The following is a 15,242-nucleotide window of genomic DNA, read 5'->3' as shown; positions in this document are numbered from 1 at the left end:
GGTGCGAAGAGGTGAATTCAACTTGGTGATTGGAAAGATTGTGATAAGGTATGTTAAGGCTAAGCCTTCCTTCATTTTGGCATGATCTCGTAGCTACATGTGTTAGTAATGAGACAAAAGAGAAGTTCATATTCATGAATTTATTCACACTATTCTAGTCTCATAAGTTACAATATTATTCCTTATCGAGACTCTATATTCAATTTAGTATTGTCTTCTTCCAGTCAAGAGAGCAGCAAGCTTATATATACAGTATTACAGTATTTTCATTACCATCGAGCTATAATCGATGGGCAGGCCCCTATTGGGCAACCTCTGATCAGATGGAAAGTTATATACCGAGCCTACTGTGGTCGAGCGCCTATGAGCGAGCCCAGCATGGTCGAGATACATAGCCTAGTATGGCCGAGCGCCTATGAGCGAGCCTACTACGGAAGAGCAGTTATATATACCGAGCCTTATAGGGTCGTACATTTATTTTACTTACTATATTGAAGGAGTTTAGTCACTATCAGCAGGTAAGTATATCTCCAGATCATCTTTGACTCCCAGTTACTTCCAGTTATTATATTATCAGTTCAGTTTCGATTTTCAGTTATGTTATTGCCTTACATACTCGGTACATTATTTCGTACTGACGTCCCTTTTCCGGGTACGCTGCATTTCATGCATGCAGGTTCAGATAGACACACGAGTAGACCTCCTCAGTAGGTGTTTCCAGAGTTTAGCCTGATTGGTAAGCTCCACATCCTTCAGAGTTATCGGGTCTAGGTTTTTGTGTGCATCTTATGTATGTATTTATATATATAATATGGGTAGGTCGGGGCCCTGTTCCGATCACAATATATCTATCAGTAGAGGCTTGTAGACATATCCTATTGGTTAGTGCAGTATGTTGGGTTTGTAGGCCTGGTATGTATAATTTGGTGGTTTGTCAGCTGTAGTAGCTATGACGGCCTTTTCGGCCTAGCTTTATATTGATGTTTAGTTAGCGCTAGTTTCCATTCAGTTTTATATTTTGCTTCGCAAATTGTCTTGCAAAGTGGCCCCATGGCCAAAGTATGACATTATATGTTCAGAGTCCCTTAGTCGCAATTTGGTACGCTAGGTTAGGTGATGCACCGGGTGCTTATCTCGCTCCTAGGTTCGGGGCGTGATAAGATACCACAGTTATTGTGGGATTGGTGGAGAGACTTTAAGGAATATGAGCGAAACCAGATAAAGAAATACTTGGGACATTTGGTTCACATGATTACGATCAAGCCCAGGAGGGATGCGATCAAAGCTTTGATTCCGCACTGAGATCTTGAAAACAATGTATTCCGTTTTACCGACTGTGAAATGACTCCGATCTTAGAGGAAATCACCCATTTCCAGGGTGGGGCCGCAATCTTCGCCGTCAAAGGCCCATAGTACCAAAAATGTGAATGGGGGTAGGTTTCTGAAGCTCTTGAATATAAATTACGGACAATATGAAGGTTTAAGAGGCAAGTGGGTCAAGTTGGGCTTTTTGTTTCAGTTGTATGACCTAGAATGCAATTTCGAAAGGAATGTGGCAAAATTGAAATCAAAGGAAGATAAGGAAACATGGAAGGTACATAGAAGGTTTGCATTTATGGTTACTTTTTTGGGACGTGTAGTTTTCCCGGAAAGGGAGGGACGCATTGAGGCTCTAACCTCAGAAGGGGATGATTATACTTTGGTCCCTATGATTCTTTCTTGTATTTTTCGTGCTTTAACTAGATATAAAATGGGCGCGCGAAACTTTGATGGTTGCAACATTTTGTTACAGATATGATTTTTGGAGCATTTCTATCGTCATCCTACGATCACTGATTTTAGTGAGCTATGGACCAATCATACTTATGATCACCAGAAAAGAATTGACGAATGTGACTTACCAGAGGGGATTGGCGCCTGGAAAGAACTACTTCTTACTCTGTCTGCCAAACGGATCACTTGGAACTACGATTGGTTCTCCTCTAAAGAGGTCATTTGTGAGTCTGCATACTATTCTTATTTGGTACCCATAGGATTGGATGGTGTTCAGTCTTATGATCCACTTTGGATAATGCGCCAATTTGCACGACTACAGTAGGTGCCACCAACACGAGATATGAGCAAGTTCTGTTATGATTTTGGTAAAGATCAACCTCATGACGAAGAAGAAATTATAAAAATTTGGTATGCAAGTAAAGTCTCGGAGTTGAATGATATGGTAGAAGACCGAGATCATGGAGAGGTGATCCCTGAATATATTACCTGGTTTCATGACCCTTCGTAGCTTAGAGATAGGCCTGAAGGGTCCAACAGGAGGAGAAATGATCAAAGAGCTATAGAAAGGCTGAAAGAGGAATTGGAGCGTTCCCGGATGACCATATCCAAACAACAAGCCCAACTGCAAGCCGGAGTCGCTCAGATTCGTTTAAATATTGAGAAAGATTATCAATCGGCCTTACGGGGCATGGATAAAGATCTAAAGCATGCTAAAAATGAGGCGGCCCGCTTAGAAGAAGAATTGGCAAGCGCTATTGGTTTAGTCAGAAGAGTTGAGGCAAATAAAAATGCTGAAATGCATAAGCTGCAAGAAGACTTTGAGTATCATTGAAGAGGCTGCGCACCAACAACAATTGGAGTTTGATCAGCAGAGAGAGCAGTTTGAAAGAGAAATGGCCCATTGGATATGCTCAAAGGGTCAGTTTCATGCACAATTGGAAGAAATAAAAAGGCATAAGGGAGGTCATCAACATGCAAATTTTGAGGTAGAGCGGCGTCAGTGGATGATTGAGAGAGCTGTGTTAAACCGCTGTATTGAAGAATACGAGGGACGTGAGACTCATATGGGTAACGCCCTCAATACTACCCAGATATGGTTGCAGAATTATCACGTGAATATGGGGCAAGCCAGTGAGCAAGTACTTCAATTGGAAGAGAAAGCAGCATATATTCATGACGATCATCGTCATCTAAACAATGAGAAAGTTGGTCAACAAGCACGTGCCCTCGTTCCACAATTGCCGGTAGTGTTTCAGAATTTGTACGAGATGTTGGGAGGAGAGTGGAGGCCAAGGGATGCATACCATTGATGATATTAGTTTAAGCAAGAATGCCATTGAAGATTAAAGTTTTAGTGCAGTCAATTTGTTTTTAGTTTCATTTTTCATTTATCGCATTTTTAATTTTATATTTGTCACATTTTCAGTCATATTTGTGTCTTTAGAGTCAATTTGAATAATAATAATAATAATAATAATAATAATAATAAAAATTCAAAATTGTTATTATTTCCTTCTGAACTACGTAATGATCTGATTCATGCGGTGACATGATATGTAGGCAACCCACAAAAGATTCGATCAAAATATTTTTTAATGATTCTAAGATGAGGGATCAAAATGAGGCGTGAGTGAAAAGAAAAAAAGGAGATAAGAAGATAAGAGCGTCAATAAGAAGCAACCTCATAAGCCGGAATGAAACATGAAGCCTCCAAAAGCATGTTAGAAATAGTGACAATGATAGGAGCACGACACATTATGTGTGATTCATATCTATAAAATGCTTAACCCTAACACGTTTGCTGTCTCTTATATAGTAAGCTTAAGGTGGTTGGTTTGTGGTGAAACTGGCAACACACCATTACTTCACCAGATCGAAGGGAATAGTAGTAATGGCCAACAATGATGCAATCGAGCTGATCAGTGATGACCCCCAGGGTCAGTCAGTTGAACAAGAGTTGGAGGAAATAAGAAAATTGAGACAATAATTGTCTGATGTATATCAAGCTTGGGTGTCTGGTCAGCCTCCACCCCGGGGTCCCTCAGAGGGAACTTCCACCGTACCCCTGGCTACTCAACCACCGCTCCATGCAACGAGCGACCATATTCTACCACCAGGGTATGTGCCAAACTACAGCCTCCACGCTGCTCCTGGTACCTCTACTGTGCGACCTCCAGTCACACCGGTCAGGAACACTCCTCTAGTCGTGTCTAGCGCACTGGTATACACAATCCCTCCTCCACCTCCTGTGACGAGGCCAATCAATGAGCCACCATCTCATGTTTATGATGGCCAATACTACTCTCCAAATATGGCTTTCGGGGTCTCGGCTCCATATAATCAAACTCCTCAGTACAAATCACCAGTGAAAAATGAAAAGCCTGCCAAGACGGTTGAGCCGGATGAGATGGCCAGGAAAATGAAAAGTCTTGAACAGAACATAAAGAACATATAGGGACTAGGTGGTCACAAAAGTGTTTCGTTCAGTGATTTATGCATATTCCCTCACATCCATTTGCCACCATGGTTCAAGACCCCAAAATTTGAGAAGTATGATGGACACGGCGACCCTATCGCCCATTTGAAAAGATACTGCAACCAGCTGAGGGGTGCATGTGGAAAAGAAGAATTGCTGATGGCTTATTTTGGGAAAGTCTTGTGGGGATAGCCTCCGAATGGTTCATTGACCAAGATATCTCTCACTGGCATGTCTGGGACGACATGGCCCAGGCCTTCGTCAAAAAATTTCAATATAACATTGATATTGCGCCGGATCGCAATTCCCTGTCCAATATAAAGAAAAAGCCGACTGAAAGCTTTAGGGAGTATGCAATCAAGTGGAGGGAGCAAGCGGCCAGAGTTAAGCCACCCATGGATAACCACGAGTTAATCACTGTTTTTCTGGAGGGTCAGGAGACTGATTACTTTCAGAACATGATGTCCGCAATGGGTAGACCTTTTGCGGAAGCAATCAAAATATGAGAGATGGTAGAAAATGGCCTCAAGACTGGCAAAATTGTAAGTCAAGTTGCTCTCAAAGCCACCACCCAAGCTATCCAAAATGGGTTAGGAAGTTTTGCAAATAGAAAGAAGAGAGATGAAGGGTCCATGATGACTTCCGGATCTAGGAAAGTTCAAAGAGAGGCATCGCACCCTTATGCGCAAGTTCAGCAGGGGCAATCTGGCTACCCTCAACATTGTTATCCCTCGCCAATTACTCAATACTCTGTGGGCCCACCACAATATACAGTGTTTAATGCTTAATTATATGCTCGGACTCCCAATCAACAAGTACGGGCACCAGCTCCAAGGATCCCCCGACCTCAGCAGCAAAATATTCGGGCACCCTACAATGCTCGTCCCAGGCAGGATTATGGTCGAGAGCAGAGGCCGGTGGAAACATTCATTCCATTGACTGAATCATACTCTAGTCTATTCCAGAAGCTAAAGCAATCTGGCGTGATTGGACCTATTGCTCCCTACCATATGCATCCCGATTCACATGGATTTCAAGTAAATGCTAGATGTGAATATCATTCAGGTGCCCCAGGGCATAACACTGATGACTGTTGGACTTTGAAAAGATCCACAGAAAGACTCATCGCGAAAAAGTTGATTGTGGTAACAAATGGCAAAGACCCTCATAACGTTACAAACAACCCGCTGCCAGCACACAACGATGCTCATTTTGTGGGAATTATCGGTCGAGATCAAGAATACAAGCCGGTTGGCCGAGCAAAAATTACAGTGGGAACGATTCAAGAAGGAACAGGACTGGAAGTAAGTCCAAGCCGAGATGTACCATTGATTGTGAAAGGCGCCCAGAGCTCAGGGAAGGCAACTTTATTTGTTCCAAAAATCTCGAGGTTGGAAGTTCGCTCCAATATTCCAAGCCCAAAGTTGTATGTCTTTGGAGGTCACCCCATCACAAAGCAGAATCAGGGCGGTACGAAGGGTATAACAGAGCCGATCATAATCAAACCTTCCATACAACCCCGTGTGACAAACACGAAAACCATTACTTGGAACTACAACAAAACTGTAATAACCTACAAAGGCAAGGAATCATAGAAGAAGTGGGGGAAACTGGAGGTTTGACTCGATTAGGGAGGTGTTACTCTCCAGAAGAGTTGAGGAAGGCCAAGCAAATCAGAGAAGGCCAAATGCCAATAAAGAAACCGGTCACGGAAGAAGAGGCAGAGGAGTTTTTGAAAAAGATTAAACTTCAGGATTACTCAATCATTGACCAGTTGAGAAAGACTCCTACCCAAATCTCTCTGTTATCTTTGCTCATACACTCAGAAGAACATGCTCGTGTACTAATCAAAATCCTGAATGAGGCACATGTATCATAGAAGACCACCATGAATCAGTTAGAGAAGATGACCAACCGATTTTTTTGAGGTGAACAGAATCTCCTTTGCTGATGATGAACTTCCCGAAGAGGGAGCCGGGCACAATAGGGCTTTGCACCTAATTGTCAAATGTGAGGGGCATTATGTAAAGCGAGTCATGGTTGATGGAGGCTCAAGCGTAGATGTATGCCCTCTCTCTACTTTGCAGAGCATGAAGATCAATACGGATAGAATCCGACCCAGCAATTTTCGCATCCGGGCTTTTGATGGCTTAGCGAGAGATACCATTGGGGAGATCAACCTCACCATGATGATTGGGCCTGTTGATTTTGAAATTGTCTTCCAAGTAGTGGACATGGAAACTTCTTATAACTTTCTTCTTGGAAGGCCATGGATCCATACGGCCCGAGCTGTGCCATCCACCTTGCATCAGATGCTCAAATTCGAGCACGACAGGCAAGAAATTATTGTTCACGGAGAAGACGAGTCATCCATTTATAAAGACCCGTTAATCCCATGTATTAAGGCCAAGGAAGGATGCGAGTCTATTATCTATCAGGCTTTCGAAGTGGTTGTTGTGGACCATGTTGAGGAAGGAAAGCCCATCCTGCATCCTCGTCTCTCTGCCACATCTGTAATGATGGCTGCACTTTTGATGAGACAAGGTTATGAGCCAGGAAAAGGCTTGGGGACATCAATGCAAGGAATTTTAGAACCCATTTCTCCGATCAGTAACATGGGTACTTTTGGTTTAGGCTTCAGGCCAACACAAGCAGACGAAGACAAAACAAAGCACCAAAAAGCATGGGTGGGTCTTGCAGCAATCTATCCCTCACATTTTCTACACTTTTGTCAAGCCACGATTCAAAGAGGGTCAAAATTTCTCAGCGCATGCAAACATTTATGAAATTTGCCATGGCCTCAGCCAGATATTTTCTGAAGTGAATATGATCCAGGCTGGTGAAGGCACTAGTCGTGCCGATATGCAACTAATTGGACCAGACAAGAAGCTAAAGGAAATTTCACCCCAAACTGGAAAGGACACTACATCATCAAGAAAGTGTTACCAAAAGGGGCCTTGCACTTGGTAAATGAAGAAGGACGGGTACCATACATGACTATTAATGCAGATGCAGTCAAAAGATATTATGTCTGATATATACCCACTGTGAAACTTTCACGCATGATTTTTTTAGATCGAGATGACGAAAGCTACCATTGCTCGCTATTCCAAAAAAGTGTCACCCTTTTGTTACCCCTTTTAAGCTGTATTTGTCTTCCTTGTTTTCCACTTTTTGGAACCTGTGTACTTACCCAAAAAAAAAAGTCAAATAACAAATTTTCTGAGTCATTGAACTACGTTCGACCTGATTCCGAAAGGATACGTAGGCAGCCTTACCCTGGGTTCGGTCCCATCGCAACAAAAAATCCATATTCCCAATACTCCAAAACTAGGGCAAAAGTTTATTTTTATCTTACGGTTTTTTCTGTAGAAACAGTTCCAAAATATGTAATTCAGTTCAAGGTTCTTTTTGCCTTTTCCTGTTAAGAATTTTTGATCGATCTTTGAGAATACTTGAAGTCCCCATGCCAGGGGCATTGGCCAACCTTTCGCATGTCATATCTTAGTAAAAAAAAAGAAGAAGAAATAAGAGAGTCTTATCGGTGAAAACCTGTATGGGCACTGTAAGGCAACATTGAGCAGAGAAATGCGAGAGTCTTATTGGTGAAAACCAGATGGGCACCATAAGGAGACAGTGATTAGAGAAATGAGAGAGGTCAGTTAGCGAAAACCCGCAAAGGGTGCTACTAGCCGAATGGGGGTCTTCGATGCTCTAGCATGAGCACAACCAAGACAGTTTCAAGATGAACATTTGTGATGTATTTTGAGAATTAGACAACTCAGACAGATCAAGCGTCCAGTCTAAAATGCATGTCATGATTCATTGAAGTCGGCACATATCTCCAGATAAGTCTACTTATTTCTGTCCCCGAAAGGGGCACCTTTTATTTATACACAATTCTTTTTTCACTTCCAATTGATATTCAATTCTTTTCCATAATTTTTCTTAGATTCCCTTTCGGTCTAATCTTGCATCAAAAGCAAAGCTAAAACTGGCTGCAAAACTGGCTATAGTTTCCCCGTAATACCGAGCACAATTTGGAGCATATACGACATTGACGAAGGCAGGAATCCATCTGTGATCTCTTTTGATAAGGCAGACAAAGTATCTCAAAGAAACTGAAAAGGTCGCCTAAGCAAAACTTGCTTCATGGGAAAAGTTGATAAGCACTATAGACAGAAATTGGTTTTGGGTGCAACACAACTAAGTTTGATTTTAAAGGAAAATTGCCTTGCCTTAGGGACAAGGATTAGCGGTACCATGGACATCCGAGTATGAAATAGCCAGGGGCAACGTCAGAAAGACAATGTCTCTAGAAAGCGATACAGAGTATCCGGGAACCTCGGTACCACACTGAAAAAATCAATTCTTCGACAGCGGAGGGGTAAATTCAAACTATTCAGGGCATCAAGGCCACAAACCGACCACCACTTTAAAAACTCACAAATTTTTCTTTGTTTGAAGCAGGATCAAAGCAGTGCAGAATGGCAATTCTCAAAAGGCGAATGTCACCAAAGGTAAGTTTCCTCAAAATCTCCACTTTCCTTTATTTGCAGCATGCATCATTACTGTCCATACCTCCCATTTTCGTAGCTTAAACCAGGTAGAACCTTTTCACCTAGGGGGATCCAGCTCACAGTTCCGGGTAAAAGTACTCTTTGCTTAAGATATTTTACGTAGCTTAACACATGTAGAACCTTTTCGCCTAGGGGGATCTAACTCATAGTTTCCGGGTAGAAGTACTCTTCGCTCAGGCTGTTTTTTGTAGCTTAACCCAGGTAGAACCTTTTCGCCTAGGGAGATTCAGCTCATAGTTCCGGATATAGAAGTACTTTTCGCTCAGATGTTTTACAGTAGCTTAACCCAGGTAGAACCTTTTTCTCCTAGGGGATCCAGCTCATATTTTCGGGTAGAAGTACTCTTCACCCATGCTTGTTTTTCATAGCTTAACCCAGGTAGAACATTTTAGCCTAGGGGGATCCAACTCATAGTTTCCGGGTAGAAGTACTCTTCGCTCAGGCTATTTTTTATAGCTTAACCCAGACAGAACCTTTTCGCCTAGGGGGATTCAGCTCATAGTTCCGGGTAGAAGTACTCTTCGCTCAGATGTTTTACAGTAGCTTAACTCAGGTAGAACCATTTCACCTAGGGGGTCCAGCTCATATTTTCGGATAGAAGTACTCTTCGCTCAGGCTGTTATACGTAGTTTAATCCAGGTATAACTTTTTCGCCTAGGGGGTTCCAGCTCATGTTTTCGAGTAGAAATACTCTTTGCCCAGGTTTGCTTTTCATAGTTTAACCTAGGTAGAACCTTTTCGCCCATGGGATTCAGCATCCTTTCAGTAATACAGCGTGCTAGCCCCTAGTTACACTCCTTTCTGTAATATAGGGTACCAACTCCTGGTTACGCTCATTTCAGTAATACAGTGTGTCAGCCCCTGGTTACTCTCCTTTCAGTAATACAAGGTACCAACCCCTGGTTACACACCTTTCAGTAATACATGGTGCCAACACCTGGTTACACTCCTTTATGTAATATAGTGTACCAACCCCTGGTTACACTCCTTTCGGTAATACAGGGTACCAACCCCTGGTTACATTCCTTCTCAGTAATACAGGGTGCCAACCCCTGGTTACATTCCTTTCGGTAATACATGGTACCAACCCCTGGTTACATTCCTTCTTAGTAATACCGGGTGCCAACCCTTGATTACACTTCTTTCAGTAATACAGGGTGCCAGCCTCTGTTACACTCCTTTCAGTAATACAAGGTACCAATCTCTGGTTACACTCATTTCAGTAATATGGGGTGCCAATCCCTGGTTACACTCTTTTATGTAATACAGGGTACCAACCCCTGGTTACACTCCTTTCGGTAATACAGTGTACCAATCCCTGGTTACATTCCTTCTCAATAATACAGGGTGCCAATCCCTAGTTACGCTTTTTTCAGTAATACAGGGTGCCAGCCCCTGGTTACACTCCTTTCAGTAATACAGGGTGCCAACCCCTAGTTACACTCCTTTTTGTAATACAGGGTACCAATCCCTGGTTACACTCCTTTCGGTAATACAGGATACCAACCCCTGGTTACATTCTTTTCGGTAATACAGGGTACCAACCCCTGGTTAAACTCATTTCGGTAATATAGGGTACGAACCCTTGGTTACATTTCCTTTCGGTAATACAGGGTACCAACCCCTGGTTACATTCCCTTTCATTAATACAAGGTACCATCATCTAATTCCATTTCCTTTGGTAACATAAGTTACTTCCGCTTGTGGTTGCATATCCTCACATAGTTAGTTTATACTACTCCCGTTGTTTTCATTTCAACAAATTAGATACTTTATAGCTTTCTCTAACTCATAAAACTTTCCTAGTGCCAAACTGGGGCAGAAAAATTTTGTTCGTTTTGTTCGTCTTTGATGGCTTTACAGACCCCGCCACATAGCACAAGTGACGAGTAAAGCTTGCGGTTTCAACTTTCTCATCAGAATAAAGAAGTTTTTCTATCACAAGATAGTTGGAGTTAGCTTGGATAATGTGTCAGCAGCCCACCTTCTCGAGTTTCATTTTCTCGAATTCTGATCCGGAAAGCAAGCAACCGAGAATGAGTCATGATCTTTTTCTCAAAGAGAATCAAGATCCAATCTAAGGTCAACACAAGCGAGCAGGTCAAGAATCAAGATTTGACTCCACAAGACACGTAGATTAGGAATTTTGTAACTCTTAGTTTGGAGACATATGTAGTTCTTTCTCTTTTCCTTTTGATGTAAATAGCAAGTAACAGTAACAACAACAACAACAACAACAGTCTTAAATCTAGTGTCTGGTAGTCCCAGCTACCAAATCTTTTCAAAACTACACTGACCTGATTCCTCTAAACAAGGATATGTAGGCAACCTCGGAAGCAAGGTTTGGTCACCATTTAAAAAAAAATACTTTCATTGGAGTGATATGTGAGCAAAAATTAGCCATGGCATTCACTTTTCTTTGCACGAAAACTCTTCATGTTCTCGAGCAAAGAGGGGCAGTTGTGAATACCTAATTTTTGTACTGTTTTAACACCTCCTAAAATCATTAATATTTTGTTGCTTTAATTATTTTTACCAATTTTTGTGTCTTTGATTGCATATTTCCTATCATAAAAATACCAAAAAATAGTTCTTTCTTTGTTTGTGCATTTTAGGAATTAACTAACTATTCAATTGGTGAATTAATCTAGTTAATTGATCATTTGAATAAGTTACTTAATTAATTTATTTGTTTGTGTAAATTTAGTTTAATAAGTAGGATTAAGAAATAAATTGGGCCAAATTTGAAAGAGAAAGTGGCCAAAAGTACAAGATAAGGGGCTGCCCTTGAAAGGGTCTGAAACGACGTAGTTTTGCCTCAAAACTACGTCGTTTCATTAAGTGACCCAAGATCAAATCTCACCCATTGATCACCCCTTGATCTAATGGTCCATATTTGATCTCTCAAGAGGTATTTAAAGCCTCAAAAATCTAAAATATTCCCTCATTTTCCCCATAACTCTTTCTCTCTTCTCTCTCTCTCTTCTCTCTTTTCTCTCTCTTCTCTCTGGTTACGATATCTTGTTATTTAATTCATTCTTTATCAATTATAATAAAGCAAGTATTAAAAGCGGATAGGTAAAACATAAAAATCATATAAATCACAGTTTGTCCAAAATTAATTCAAGCCAAGTTTTAAGTCAATAAAGTGACCGTGCTAGAACCACGAGACTCGGGGAATACCTTACACCTTCTCCCCGGTCAACATAATTCCTTACCTGAACTTTATTTTCGCAGACCAATAATAATAGAGTCAAACCTTCCTTTGACTAGAGATTCAAATAAAGGGTGACTTGAAACACCCAAAAAATCAATTCCAAGTGGCGACTCTCAATAATAAAATAATTCCTACTCAAATTTGTTACTTTAATTGGAAAAACTCTTTAACCCACAATCAACACACATTATCTTTTTGGGGGTAGAAAAGAGGTATGACAATGCCCGATGATGAACACACTGTTCTCCTTTCATGGATCTCCATATGAAGGGCTCCCAGTCTCGATTTCAATCTCGTGCGTCCATGCCCTTCTTCCATTTTCTTCACCGGGAAATTGGGGTGTGCATTATCCCCGATTTTACCCGTATACATCAAGAAAGTATTTTAAGTTCGTTGAGTATAATTTTATTACAAGAACTTGTATAAATGTAATGCTCAAGTAAAATTGTGATTTACAGGGCAAAAGTTACAGGCTGTGTGCACTCCCAACACACTTTTTACCTAAAACATGTATTGTTCTAATCTATCTTAGAACAATTACTTAGTTGCTAACAAAAATTTTGTATTTCAATAAAAATTGAAAATTTAAAAAATAACATGTAGTATTACTATAGTTATTTAAAAATAAAATAAAATATATATATATATACTTGATGTTTGACTCAAATATTACAACGATAAAGAAGAAGGTCAGGATCAGAAAAGTACTCTGGTGACTTGCTACTGAAGCTTGTCAAAACAAATATAGTTTGTTACTTGTGCTGTTTCAATCTGAATCCAACTAAAGGCGCAAAACAAATTTTTTTGATGCTTTATATTTTAAACTTCAACTTGGTTTGATAATATTTGAACTTTTTAAAAAATTTAAAATTCATCCTAATTATTCAATATGGTTATAAGATTGTATCAAAATTATAATTTTACTTAAGAAATTAAAAATTTAATTTAGTAAAATTCAATTCCGTTTGATTTAATCAATTTTCGAATAATTATCGACATCTCTAATGTTAGGCTCAGCCCCAAGTGTCCGGTAACGCTTATAAGATTAGTTGACAGTACAGATAGATAAGATTCACATGCCATCCAAATGGAGATAAGATCTTTGTTATGACCTGCGCTGTGACACATTTTTCCAGTCAATAAAGCAAGTGGAGACGGGCAGAAATTAACGAAAACCGTTTAGCAAGGAAGAATCGAGCTGCTTTTGAAAAATATAGTTAGATTCTCACAAATGGTGACAAGAATCTACTTTAGCATGTTACCTAGGCTTAGACAAAAGCATCAAGCCATTGATCAACAAATGACTCGTGTAAAGGGCCATGATTCTCATGGCTGAACTTGAAAGTTGAAACCAAAACTGTTTTCAAGATAGAACGCAAAGTGGATATGCATGCATTTCCCTCTTTTGGTCTTTATTTGTTGGGTTCTTAAGGCGTGAATTAGAAATGGAAAAATGATATTGTCCCTCAAGGAAAAAGTACTTCGTCTAATATTAGAAACTAACTTATACACTTAGTTTAAACGGTTATAAAGAAGGCAAGCCTTCGAGCTATCATCGCTCAACTTTGGATTTGATTGATTAATTTGCGAATTTTTTTATTTTTTTGCAATCTCTTTTATGTAAAGGCACCTCGCGAAACAGACATTAGGTAAAGGCTGCAATCTGAATTGCACCTTTTCAACTCTCACCCATTCGTGGCTATATATTTCATGTGAATGTTAACAATTATTGCTTTGATTATGTTTTTCTCAAACTCTTTAAATATTTCAAGTTATTAACTATGATGACTTATAGTAAACTTTAAATATGTAAACTTTTTCAAAACACTTGAAAATCTATACCCGAATTTACAGAAAATTAGATGCTTTGACTCTTGTATTTTAAACCCGGAAGTAAATTGTCATGAGACAGAGGCAGCGGCGGACGCACGTGGTGGCAAGCGGGTTCAACTGAACTCGCTTCATCAAAAATTTTATTATGTATATGTATAAATTAGGATTAAAGCTGCGTAAATTTTGTATAAATATTTTATTTGAACTCACTTGACAACTACTATTTTACGACTAAAGTTATGTACTTCTATGATTGAACCCGTTTGCACAAAATCTTAGGCCTGTCGCTGAACAAAGGGAGTAATTGGGCCAGCTCATGTACTCTCTCCCATAAACCTGCTAAAGAAATTAATCAAAGAATGACGTACACGATAACAGCATTTAACTATTCAATACAAATATGTCCTCAAGCGTAGATAGTAAAAGTAAGGAGCAACTTAGTAATAAGAAAACTCCGCGAATGTTGCAAATTGCCCGTCTAGCTCAGTTGGTAGAGCGCAAGGCTCTTAACCTTGTGGTCGTGGGTTCGAGCCCCACGGTGGGCGAATACTTTTCCTTTTCTCAAAATTTGGAAGTAAATTTAAGAGTCATCTTTCCAAGTCAGATATTTGGATTTAGGAGTCAGCAAAGAACAGAACAATGACAGCTGATGGGATTGAAGCAGTCACCCACTCTTTTTGTCCTTTAATGCCTGAGCTGAATAATTTCCATTCCTCCCTTCGTATTGTCCCTACACGACAGCAAGTACTGGCCATCTCCATCTCTATTACTAATAAAAACTCAGACCCGTCCTTGTCTGCTACCTTCATTCTCACACTTATGATTTTAACCTTGATTTTTTTTATCTTTATCTGTTATTCCTTCTTCTATTTTATTACGTAAAAATCTTTCTTTTATACATTTTGTAATTTTTCATTCCGTGTCCGATACTCACATAAGAGCGCGACTAATAGTCTGATCGGTCAAGCGGGAGAAATCAACTTATTTTAAAAAGTATTTTTTTCAAAAATGCTTTCGAAAAAAGTACTTTCATAGAGAAGCAGTTTGTGTTTGGCTAATCAATCTGAAAATATTTTGAGCAATAATTTGTGTTCGGCCAAACTTTTCAGAAAGTGTCTTTTAAGTATCAAATTACGAATAAGGATTTACTTAATAGTTAAATATTATAAGTAAATAAATAATCTCAAAAATTTATTATTACAAGCAATAATTAAATCTTTTCATTTTATTTAAGTAAAATATAAAAATAAAATTTAAAAGTACTTAATTCTTTTAATATAAGTTAAATATATTAAAAATCATTCAACAAATATAAAAGCATTCACCTCTAAAATCACTATATATTAGAAAGCTATCCTAA

The 15,242-nt window shown here is 39.6% G+C and overlaps 1 non-coding gene across 1 annotated transcript; it reads left to right on the top strand.

Annotated features, from left to right (window-relative positions):
* The first annotated feature begins 14,354 nt into the window (after positions 1-14,354).
* TRNAK-CUU (transfer RNA lysine (anticodon CUU)) lies at positions 14,355-14,427 on the top strand. The gene has a single exon. It is a non-coding gene; the product is annotated as a tRNA-Lys (tRNA).
* The last annotated feature ends 815 nt before the right edge of the window (positions 14,428-15,242 follow it).

This window comes from Nicotiana tabacum, chromosome 4, assembly GCF_000715075.1.
Source record: "Nicotiana tabacum cultivar K326 chromosome 4, ASM71507v2, whole genome shotgun sequence".
Taxonomy (NCBI): domain Eukaryota; kingdom Viridiplantae; phylum Streptophyta; class Magnoliopsida; order Solanales; family Solanaceae; genus Nicotiana; species Nicotiana tabacum.
The sequence above is the reverse complement of the archived record's forward strand: the minus strand, read 5'-3'. Positions and strand labels throughout refer to the sequence as shown.